Raw genomic sequence first — 11,441 nt, 5'->3', positions numbered from 1 at the left:
TGTTCAATTATGTCCAATTCTCAGAGACTCCCTGGACAGTATCTATCTTCTCAAAACGTGTGAGCATGCCTATGTGATCTGATCCCTAAAGGAAGTTCCTCTAAGCAGCCATGTAGAATATTCCTTTGGTATAAGCTTGCTTATCTGGGACTGCAAAAGTGGGTGCAGGACAGATGAGGAATGTGTAATCAAACATTTTGAAAGACGCTATTTGTACCTGAGTTGTGTAAAACCTAATGTGTTTGAATCATGCAGAGTCTTGACCGGAAGGAGTCAGAATCACATTCTCATTTAGTTATGAAATTACGTGAGTGGTCTTGGCAGCCAGTCTTAGTATAACAAGCACATAGAGTTGTAAATATATACATATAAATTGCCCTAATGGAAGTCCATTATAAATATTCCATGAGATTTAGACAATTTGTAATTGTAACTAAATGGTCACTGAAATATCTTTAATTCCATTGGTTTTGTTTCATCTTTAAAGGAGCCAAAACATAAACGCTATTGGTGATAAAAATGAGGGGTAAGTCTCAGAAGTCTATTTTACACCATTTATTTCTCAATCAAATATTCTCTTTATTTCTCTCTTTCACTTGGTTCCAATAGGATGGGACTAAAGGTAAGAGTCACACAGAAATGGATTTATATAAGGCACATATGCTATAAATGTACAAATATAAAACAAGACACAGTACTTATTAATACATGACAATACCATATTAACCATTCCAGCAGAATCACTTTTGTCAAAAACTAAAGTTACCTTAATTGTAAGTTAAGATTAATAGATCACTTAGTAAGGTTTCATGTCATTTATGCTTTGAATATCAAACTCATTTTCATAGAATTGGAGTTCAGAGGGGCCGTTATCACTTCAAACTTCGTGCAGGAATCCAAATTAAAAGCTCCCCAGTGGAGCTTGAACACATCTGATGAACTGGAGCCCACTGCCACCATGGTCATGGGCTCCACTGTTGAACTGTTTTTCCTGTTGGCAAATCTTTTTCTAACATTCAATCAGAATCTATTCCATGCCAACGCAGCTCCCATAGTATTGTGTTATATGACAATATAGGGTGATCCCAGTTAATGGGCTGCTGCATTTTGTACCAGTTGCAGCTTCTGATCAGTTTAGGTAGGGCAATTCTCTGTAGAGTGCATTGCAGTTGGATGCATCTGTGGTGCAGGATCAAAAACCTCAAGACTGTGACAACCATGTGATTGAAGCACTGTCTCTTTTTTTTACATATGCCAGTGCCTCCTTCCCTTGAGAGTCAGAACAATATAAGAAGAATTAATTATAAAGTAAACTTTCAAAAATAAGGATAAAACTTCCTTGCAGTTTTCTATGAAAACAACCACTATTGGAGAAAATAATCCTACAGTACTGCTAAAATACAGTACTGGCAGAATCTTAGAAATTGTATCTCATAAGATGGTATAAAGGACAGTTCAGATTGCTGGAAGATCATGTCAAAAAACTCACCATATGAATAGACCCTGAAAACTAGAGACAACAATTCCAACCAGAAGAACCTTTGAGGCATTAAAGCATTTCACTATTCGGTATGCTTTAAAATAAAGCATAAAATCTTGGGGGAAGGTTTTAGCCAAATGGTTCTCTGTATCTGCCCAAACAACAATTCACAGAATCCAAAATCCTCTTCCTGATTTGAATTTAGCTTTTTTTTTGGGGGGGGAGGGAGATCCAGGCTTCTTCTTAAGAGCCCCTCTTGTCTTCAGGCTCCCCTCCTTTTCTCTTTCAATTCATCCTAAAACCAACGGCTTTTCCCCCCAAAGATGGAGGCACTGAGGGTATTCCCTTTTGCCTTACCTGGGACCAATTAGACTGGGCTCCCTTACTCACCTACAAGTTCCCAGCCATGGCTTACATGCTTAAATAAAGAGGTTGATTTCATGTCTGGGAATCAGTCATCCATCTTGTGATGGTGCAAGGAAGGCAAGATCCATTAGCAGAGACAGTAAACAACCTCTCAGTCCTGGGAAACGTGGAACCATGAGAAAGAGCCTCGAAATAAAGCTGCCTTGATTCTGTATGGTATAAGTGGGGGCAGAGGAGACTGGCAGCCTTTCCGAATTCTGTTGTTACGCCTTACAACAACAGTTCCAGTACTTGCAGTGTCTGTTTCCTTATCTGACCTACCTCAAAGGGCTTACAGATGGCTGAAGTGGGCACAAATGGTGCTTACTTCAGGGCCATCTGTAGAGAAGGATGACACAAAAATAGTTTAAAACTGACACAAGGCAAGCTCCATCCCTTTTTTTTATGTGTGTCATGATATTGTCCATGCATACAAAAGATGTGGATCTTATGTGACTCTTACTTTGAGTAAAGTCTAGTGGCTGCCTCTGGAAGAGGGCTTGCCTATTCACTACACATGGTCACTTTTCTACAAATTTCCTGCTCTTCCCTTTTTCCAGTTGAATCTTCTTATTAGAAAAACCGATAGATATTCCCTTTGTGCCTTTCTCCACCCTCTGAAGATGGAAATTATCATCAAGAAAAGTCAGTGATTTTTGGGAAGGACCATGCTTGGTAGTGTTTGTCTTGCAAATTGCTTGTAAAGTAAAAAGGTAGGGAAGGTAGAATCACAACCATAGTTTGTAGAATGCAGCTATTAGAGACTGGTGGTGCTTCTGCTTTGCTTCTTTTATTAGCTAAATTTCAGAGTATATTGAAACTAACCCTAACCTTTGCTTTTGTTTCAAATTTGCAGGTACCAAGACCTGGATGACCTCATCAAAGTGGATCGTACATCTAAATGGCAAGACGAGGGGTAAATCTTCAAGTCAGATCAGCATCTAGATTGCATTTAATCTAATTTTGAAAAGAAGATTACTTTGATTTTCCTTCTTCATTGTCACCCTGCCCCAAAAACCATGTGAATCTAATAATTGACAAAAAGGCAGTAGTTATACTTCCGTGTTTCCTTATTGAATTTTAATGCATATATATGCGTATCTTTTTCCTTCCAAATATTATGTAGCTACACTATTCATATACATTATTTGTTAAGTTTATTCCTTGTCTTTTTTTAAATAATGCCAGTGTTGCTAATAAAAGCAAGTTGCAGATAGAATCCAGAATTTTAATTCAGATGTTAAAACAAATACAGTAGACTCTCAGTTAACCGACACCCATGTGGATTGGTAGATGCTGGATAAATGTAGTTTCTGGTTGCTTGAGAGTTACTGTTACACCCTAATTGTAATGACCAGCCCACTTGAGCATTCACTCAATGACAGTCTAGAGACTTGTGCTCAATTAACTGTTTAATTAAACGAAGCGTTCTGATACAAGGAAAAAGTTGTGAATGCCCTTTTCCCATGCAGTCTGCAGTTTAAAATCACAAACCTCTATTTTCCCCTCCCCCACTCCCTGCCTAGGTATGTACCCCTCCTGGTACCAGCAGATGGCTAGAACGGTTACTGCCCACTGACCTTGGCAAGGGCCATCTAACCCAAACAATATATTTCACACTCCAATCTCATTCCCCCTTCCTGCTGGCAACTCACAGTCTGCTGACACGGGTTTCTGGATATCTTCAAAATGGCAGCGTGTTCGATCAAATGTTAGATTGACATTTGAGCAAGGAGTCTGACTCTAATACTGGTTGCTTGAGTTCCAGTTAACTGAGAGTCTACTGTATATTAAAAGGAATTAAAGCACATCAATAATTCCATCTGCTTGAAATCTTTCTACTGGTTTTGTTTCATATTTAAACAAGCTGCGACCTGGACAGTCCCACTGCAGTCAGAGATAACAGTGAGGAGGGGTAAGACTCTGTTCAGTTTCTGGTATAGGCCTTTCCTTACTACTAATGTATACTGCTTTCCACCATCCTTTAGGCTGCAGAAAAGTATATAGGTAGTCCTTGGATAATGGCAGTAATTAGGACTGGAATTTCAACCACTAAGTGATGCAGTCATAAAGTGCGATGTCACGTGACTGCAACAGCAGCCCTGTTGCCATCATTAAGCAAGAATTGCAGGTTGTTAAGCGAGGACCTCCTTGCAACTTCCTGCTGGCTTCCAACAAGCAAAGTCAGTGGGGAAGCCAGCAGGAAGTTGCAAGTCCTAGGTGGCTCACAAGCAGGCTGGTAGGCAGGTAAGTGGCTGCTGCCAGGTGGGGGAAGGTATGCAAAGGTGTGTGGGTAGCCAGTGTGGTATGAATGTGGTGAGGCTGGGGGTGGCTGCTGCAGGGTGCGGGAGGTCATGCAAGGGGCTGGCGCGGCACGAGCTCTGTGGGGCTGGAGGTCGCTGCTGCAGAGTGTGTGAGGGCACAGCACAGCATGAGTGCGGCAGAGCTGGGGTGGCTGCTGCAGGGTACAGGAGGATGCGTGAGGGGCCAGCGTGGCATGAGGGTGGTGTCTGAATCTGGCTGCTGCCAGGTGCAGGAGACTTAACAGAGCAACTTGCAACCTTTCCTGCTGGCTTCTCCGTTGACTTTTTTTGTTGGAAGCTCGGAGGGAAGGTTGCAAACAGTGATCACGTGACCAGCTCTCATAAACGCGAGCCGGTTGCCAAGCGCCCAGATCCCAGTCACATGATGGGAAGGTGCTGGGACAGCCAGAACTTTGAGGACCAGTCATATGTACTACTTGTTCAGTGCCATTGTAACTTCAAACAGTAACTGAATGAGTGGTTGTTAAACAAGGTCTACGTATAGTGGCATTAAATTTGCTGTCTCCATGCTGAACACTATCTTGGTTTTAATGCCTGTTTCAAGGCACTGCCAGTCACTAACAGAATTTATATGCCTTAAGACTGTACTTGGATGGTGTCAGAAGTAGAGGGTAAAGACTTTTTCAATACTGGTACAGCTAAGAATGACTTAAGTCAGCCTCCCTTCCTCCCTCATGGCCTGGAGACAAAGGCAAGTTGGCAGAATGAAGCTGGGCTAGGGCATGTGTGTGTCATGCTTAGGTGTAAGTGGGGACTGGGCCTTAGAAGGAAAACATTAGGTTTCAAGACAAACACAGATACTACAATAATATCAATGTTCCCCTATTGTACTTCTCAGTTCCCAGAAGCCATAGCCTGAAAATTACATTACAAAACAAGCTCACTCACCATACATAGAATGGAAAGATACAATATAAATATAATATTTCCATGCTTTTGCAGAAGAGTCCAGTTCTAACACAGTTCTAACATTTTTAGAATTAATTATCCAAAGTCATACTAGCAATAGGAGGGTGATACTAGTAACTGATATTGGATCTCTCCCTGAGTTAGTCAAAATGCACTGCATGTTAATATAGTATTTATATTATTTATTTTATTTTACTTTATTTTATTTATTTTATATTATTATATTAATATTTGCTTGATTTCATCTTGGCAGACATCAGGACCTGAATGACCTCATCAAAGTGGATCATACATCTAACAAGCATGGCAAAATGTAAGTTTTGCAGTCAGATTAGACATTTATGTTGTGTTCTTAATCTAATTTGAAAAAAGTATAACTTACTGTTGTTCCTTCCCTTAAAAAAGCCATTGTATTGGTAATATGGTGGGAATTGCTTTATTTACTGAACTTGTTCCTCTGTGAACTGTTCCACAGTTGCCTGTTGAAAGTTTAATACATTCATAACCTCTTTTCTACTCAGTACCATGCAGCTGTATTGTTTAATCATTCATCTATTTGTCAAATTTATATCACATCCCATAAAAAAGAATATTCTGGTTGACTAAGAATAAAAAATGCTGATTAAAAAAAGCAATAGTGAAATAAATACTAAAACAAAACAAATATATGAAATACATCATTGATTCTGGCTTCTTTCACTGATTTTTTTTGCTTCTAAAGAAGCAGTGACCTGCTTCATTGCAATCAAAACTAAAACTGTTGAGGGGTGAGTTTCTGTTTCATATTGAATTGAGAAGGGGGTCTCTATTTCATGCACAGTTTATTGGGGTTCAATCTGATCCAAATAATCACTTTTTTTTAGAACATTGCTCTGAATCAGTGTTTTGAATCAGTTTGGAAAATCTAGTCAATTTGAAGCATCTACTTTAAGTTTGGTAATTCAGTTTGACTTCCTGGTTCAGTTCATAGACTTGACTGGATTTGAAGATTCAATCAAATCTGCTTTAATGAAAATATGAAGGTTCACATAGAGCCACATTTGGCAGGAAATCCTGGATTCAAGAATAGCAAAATGATATGAAGTTAGGCACAATATAGCAGAATTTTCTTACTCCTTTGCTCAGTTCCCAGGAGCTGTAGACTGGATGCATTAGATTTACGTGACTCCTTCTCTACCAAACTTCCAGTAGAGTTTAGATAGATAAGAATTTTTTTTATCATTCTGCATGTTCTTTGTCTACAAGACTGCTATCTGAGGTCACTTCCTTCTCCTTTTCTTGCCAGGCACACTTGCACAGAGTATATGCTCTTTCAACTCTTCTTGGTAGGATGCGGCCAGCCAGGTGCTTGACTTTGGCTATCCCTATAATGTATTTCATGTAAATAAATATCTTTATAGTAATTAAACCTGCTTTGTGAATCCTTGCTGAGATTAGATTCTCTGCTTTGAAAATGCTCACATAGAATGCTTCAACCTCTTAACAACTTTCTACTTTAATTTGCAGATCATATAAAGCAAGTAAATAGAAAAAATGATAAGACTTTCCATTTGCTTGTAGGAGGCTAAGCCTTTAGGTGTGCTGCTGGGGACTGGAGATTCCTCTTCCCCCTATGCCTTTATATCAGTTTAATTTCACAATATATTAAGAATAAATTACCTTTGTTTCATCTTTGCAGACACCAAGATCTGGATGACTTCATCGTAGTGAATTGTACATTTGAGCAGCATGACAAGAGGTGAGTTTTGCAGCCACACTGGGCATTTATATTACATTCATAATCTAGTATTGAAAATGGTCACTTTTGTTATCCCTCCTAATCCCCTGCCTGATGAAACCCCAAGTGAATCTTACATTATTTTATTTATATCCTTTAAATATCCTTTCTGTTCTGATGAATGGTATCAAACTTTTATTAAGATCAGAGCACAGAAGGGTTTTTTACATTTCTGTGCATTTGTGTGTCAGAGATAACTTAATTTAAAATATGAATTATAAAATGAATTATAAAATTATTCAAAGAAATAAGCTGTTGTATCTTTATTGCAACTTTACAAATAGATGGCAATGCTCATTGTTACATCTTGACTGGTATTTGACAGCAGTAGTTTAATGGAGAACTTACCTGTTTTACCTGGCAATTGTTGGATGCTAGGTGGCATTTTTCAAGAGTTCCTGTAACAATCACAGTTAAGGAACATACAGTATGCTGAATTGTCTGTGTCTCTGCGGAGTCACATGCAATAGAAGTTCATATATAGGGATTTTGTTATATCTGCCAGTTAGGAGAGCAGAAGGTTTATGCCTAATTTTGAAGAATTCTTCCCTTAGACTGGAGGAGGTCAGAGTACTCAGGTAATTTGCCAGTTTCCAGGTATTCTTAGGGATGAACATTCTAGAGTTCCAATAATCTAATGCCCATAGAAGATCTACTGTAGCCACTGCTTCCTTTTTATACTCATGATGACCTTTCCTAAACCCTGAGGCTTGAAATACCATCCTAAGTTACTTAAAGGAGGGCACTTGCTTTATGCTGGTCACACCCACATCCATGAGGTTTTGCTTTTCTGCCAAATACTACTATTTTAGATTTCTGGTGGTTTATAATCAAATTGCAAAGATTGCATTAATGTGCAAAAAGCATTCATTGCTCTTCTAAGGCCAGATTAGGAGAAGAAATATATACCATACCTTTGTAACAACACAGAAAGACCTTTTTCAGATGTCTAAAATATAGAGGTCTCATAGTGCACTTGTGGACTAGGCTTAACTGTGCACAGATATTCCCCAGATGTCACTTGTAAATCTAGTGATAGCAGAACATCAGCAAGCACTCAGGTACTGCAGATATGCTCTTTCAGGGAGTGTGCAACTCCAGTTTAAAGCCTGAGTCCAATTTCCAACAGCATCTCTCCTTGTCTGGTTTTAATTTCAGTTCTCCCTCATTCAGCCCATTTTTGAATTTAGCTGACATTTAAGGGAGAGTCACTTTGGTGTAGTGGTTGGAAACCGGAAGACCATGAGTTCTGCTCCCACCTTAGGCATGAAGCCAGCTGGGTGACTTTGGGCCAGTCACCTTCTTTCAGCCTTAGGAAGGAGGCAGTGGCAAACCACTCCCAAAAATCTTGCCAAGAAAACTACAGGGACAAGTTCAGGCAGTCACTAGGAGTCAGCACTGACTCAAAGACACAACCCTGCCCCCAACCATTTAAGGGCACCAAATGCTTCCTTCGAACTGAATGGCAAGGATCAAAGGAGCTTGGTGTTCTTTTTTACTTTTCCCCAGTGATGCATGCAACCCTGGAGAACACTATAGATAAAGTGTTGAATGACAGATTCCCATGTGAGGGAGTGAAGTTGGGAAAAGTAGCTTCAGCCAGGCAGAAATGCTTCTCACTCAATTCCCTTCATTCATTCATTCACTCACAACTTTACTCACTAGCATCCAAGCCTGCCTTCCAGCTGCCTGTGATAATTGAGCCACACCCTGCCATTTTCAAGAACATACTGATGTCCAGAGACAGCCTCACCCACTCAGGCTTTTAGCTTACAAAAGCAAATGCTAAAACAGAGTTAGGGAGGTGAGTGTAGGAGGTGATAGGCAAAGGTCTGGCATACAGATGGGGAAGCAGAGGTGATATTTGGAGATTGGCAGCTATTACAAGCAGGCAAGAGGACTATTAGTCAACTGCCAGAACCACAAATTATGGTTATCCTGGTGGGAGTCCTGCTTGAAGCTTGGCCAGGAGCTCAGTACCAACTAGAAGAACAACCACACTGAGGCAGCACCTCATCTCAACTAGTGCAAGAACATTTGTAAAAAGGCAAAAGTTGTATGCTACTTTATAGACTTTGAGAATTTTGTTTGAACTGAGTATTAAAAGAGTTGAATATAAAGAATTGAGTATTAAAGACGTATTTACATGGCAACAGCAACATGAAAGTCCTAGAAGGGTAGAGTTGACCCAGGGCTATGGTTTGTTGTTGGGGAAGGGGTGTGCTACCCCTTGTTATACAGATTTGCTACACTGTGATATGTCCAGTCCTGTGGTATGTCCAGTCCAGTCCAGTCCAGTCTAGAAGGACTAGAACCACTGAAAAACTGCAACCAAGGCCAACCCACTAGGGGTCGGATAATATCAAAACAGTTGATAGCATCTAAAGTCACCCAGAGATACAGCAGAACTAGCAGGGCCACATTTCCCCCATCCAGTTTCTTTTGTAGGTCATCCACCTGGATGATCAGTGCAGTTTCAGTACCATATCCCAGCTGAAAGCCTACTAAAATGGTTTTAGAAGATACTACTATTCAGATGCATCTGAAGATGCGAAGCCCTATTATCTTTCTGGAAACAGAATATATGAGGCTGGCTTGTAGTTAGACAGTTCTCATGGGGATGAGAATTAATTCTCACACACAGATTTGTTTAAAAAAAGATGGCCCTCACTCTGTATTAAATTTGGAATGTGCTAAAGTTTCTCCATTTATGCTCCAAATGGGATACCATCTGTTTCATCACTCTTTAATAAATCAAGGGATTGACTTGATTCTGCAAGAAGGAAAAATGTACTCAGAAACAATAATCTCAACTTCCAAGGCCGATATGTATTCTGTATTCCACAGATGATGTGGGAAATTCCCGAAGTATATGCAGAAAGCCATCAAGTGGCTGTATTTAACCAGTTCTCCATCCTGCAGAGATTTTTATCAGCCATCAGTCTACCTCTATCAGGGAATGATTTTCCTTGAGAACAGAGGCCCATGGATCTCCTCCAGATCTACAGCTGAATCTAAAAAACCCCCTAAATTTAGCATCTTCCCTGCTGTGTTCATAGGACCAAATACTATTTGGGATAGGTCCTTCCTCATTAAAGAGGATATGAAATCATAACTGAAGACACTGAAATCCTCCAGGACAAGCAGTTCAGCTTAATACAACATCAAATGAGTTCACCATAGCTAGCTTAGGAAGAGAGACTGTTAAGCACCATCATAGGCAGCATACAACAGTTTCCCAGTGCTGTTCTGACTATCCAAATACTGCAGCATGCATTCGGAATTGGCAGGTGGAGGTGTTAGTCAAATTGAATTTCTTATAGATCACCCACCCTTCCATTTTAATTCTGTACTACAGAGTGGCCTACTGGACAAAACTGGACAGATTAATTCTCCAGCATTCTGATGGTCAAGTGTCTGATTTTTACAGTGCAATTAATCTTGGATAACAGATGTTTTACCAGCAGCTGATTAGGCATTGAGGAACTTTTGACTTTTTTGGTTAGGCTGCAAGCAACCCAGTTGCACCTTTCTGTTGTAACAATCCTGCTGTGTGGCCCATGAGTTTTTGCTCCAAGCCATTTCCATTCCTTATTTTTATCCCCTTTTTGGGTACATCTCTTAACACCAGGCCACAGTTTTCTTTCTTCCCATGAAATGGCCTAGCTTTTCTTCTGGCATTCACATAAACATAGAAAAATAAAAATGGGGTGTCACTTGGCTCCATTTAAGGGACTTTAAGGGCTTCCTAAAGGAAATCACACATCCAGCAACCTGGGTGCCAGGTCAGCATTCCTTTTAACCCCCAAAGTTGGTGCTTATGCAAGCTTGAGAGCAGAGCAAGTAAGTAACTAATCCTGTGTGAAAACTTTTTCACAGGTACCAAATACACAAAGAGTATATACAAAGAGTAAACTGCCCTTGTTTTTGTTTCACCTTTGCAGACACCAAGACCTAAATGATCTTATCGAAGTGAATCATATGTCTAACCAGCAAAGAAAGTAAGTTTTACACTCAAATCCAAAACCTTTATTACATTAAATCTAGATTTGAAAACAGTGTAAAATTCCACATTCTTCCTTATTCTGCCCCCCACCCCCAAACTCTAGTGAATCTTATGATGATTAAAGGTGTTAAGGCAATTTCTACTTCTTTTATGAAGCTATAGGTTTCATTGTTCCATGGGCATCTACTGGGAGGGTAAAAAATTCAGGATGGCAGTTGCTTCCATATGATTGGAGCTGTAACTTTTATTATGTGCACAGGATGTCAAAGCACATACAAAAGAGATGGGGCTTCAGTCAGTTGACCACAACCTCCACCTTTGCTATTTGCATAGCCACTGCATAGTAATTTAATTTTAATCCATATCCTTTCTTCAATTTGGTGTAGCAGAGGCACCATGCTAGAACCTGGGAGACCGTGGGTTCTAGTCCCGCCTTAGGCACGATGCCAGCTGGGTGACCTTGGGCCAGTCCCTCTCTCTCAGCCCTAGGAAGCAGGCAAGGGCAAGTCACTTCTGAAATCTTGCCAAGAAAACTGCAGG

The 11,441-nt window shown here is 40.1% G+C and overlaps 1 long non-coding RNA gene across 1 annotated transcript; it reads left to right on the top strand.

Annotated features, from left to right (window-relative positions):
- The first annotated feature begins 472 nt into the window (after window positions 1-472).
- On the top strand, window positions 473-10,902 carry LOC134498235 (uncharacterized). Its single transcript, XR_010068013.1, has 5 exons — window positions 473-526; window positions 2,742-2,801; window positions 3,753-3,800; window positions 6,797-6,856; window positions 10,840-10,902. It is a non-coding gene; the product is annotated as an uncharacterized LOC134498235 (long non-coding RNA).
- The last annotated feature ends 539 nt before the right edge of the window (window positions 10,903-11,441 follow it).

This window comes from Candoia aspera, chromosome 5, assembly GCF_035149785.1.
Source record: "Candoia aspera isolate rCanAsp1 chromosome 5, rCanAsp1.hap2, whole genome shotgun sequence".
NCBI lineage: Eukaryota > Metazoa > Chordata > Lepidosauria > Squamata > Boidae > Candoia > Candoia aspera.
This window is presented reverse-complemented; position numbering and strand designations above follow the sequence as displayed.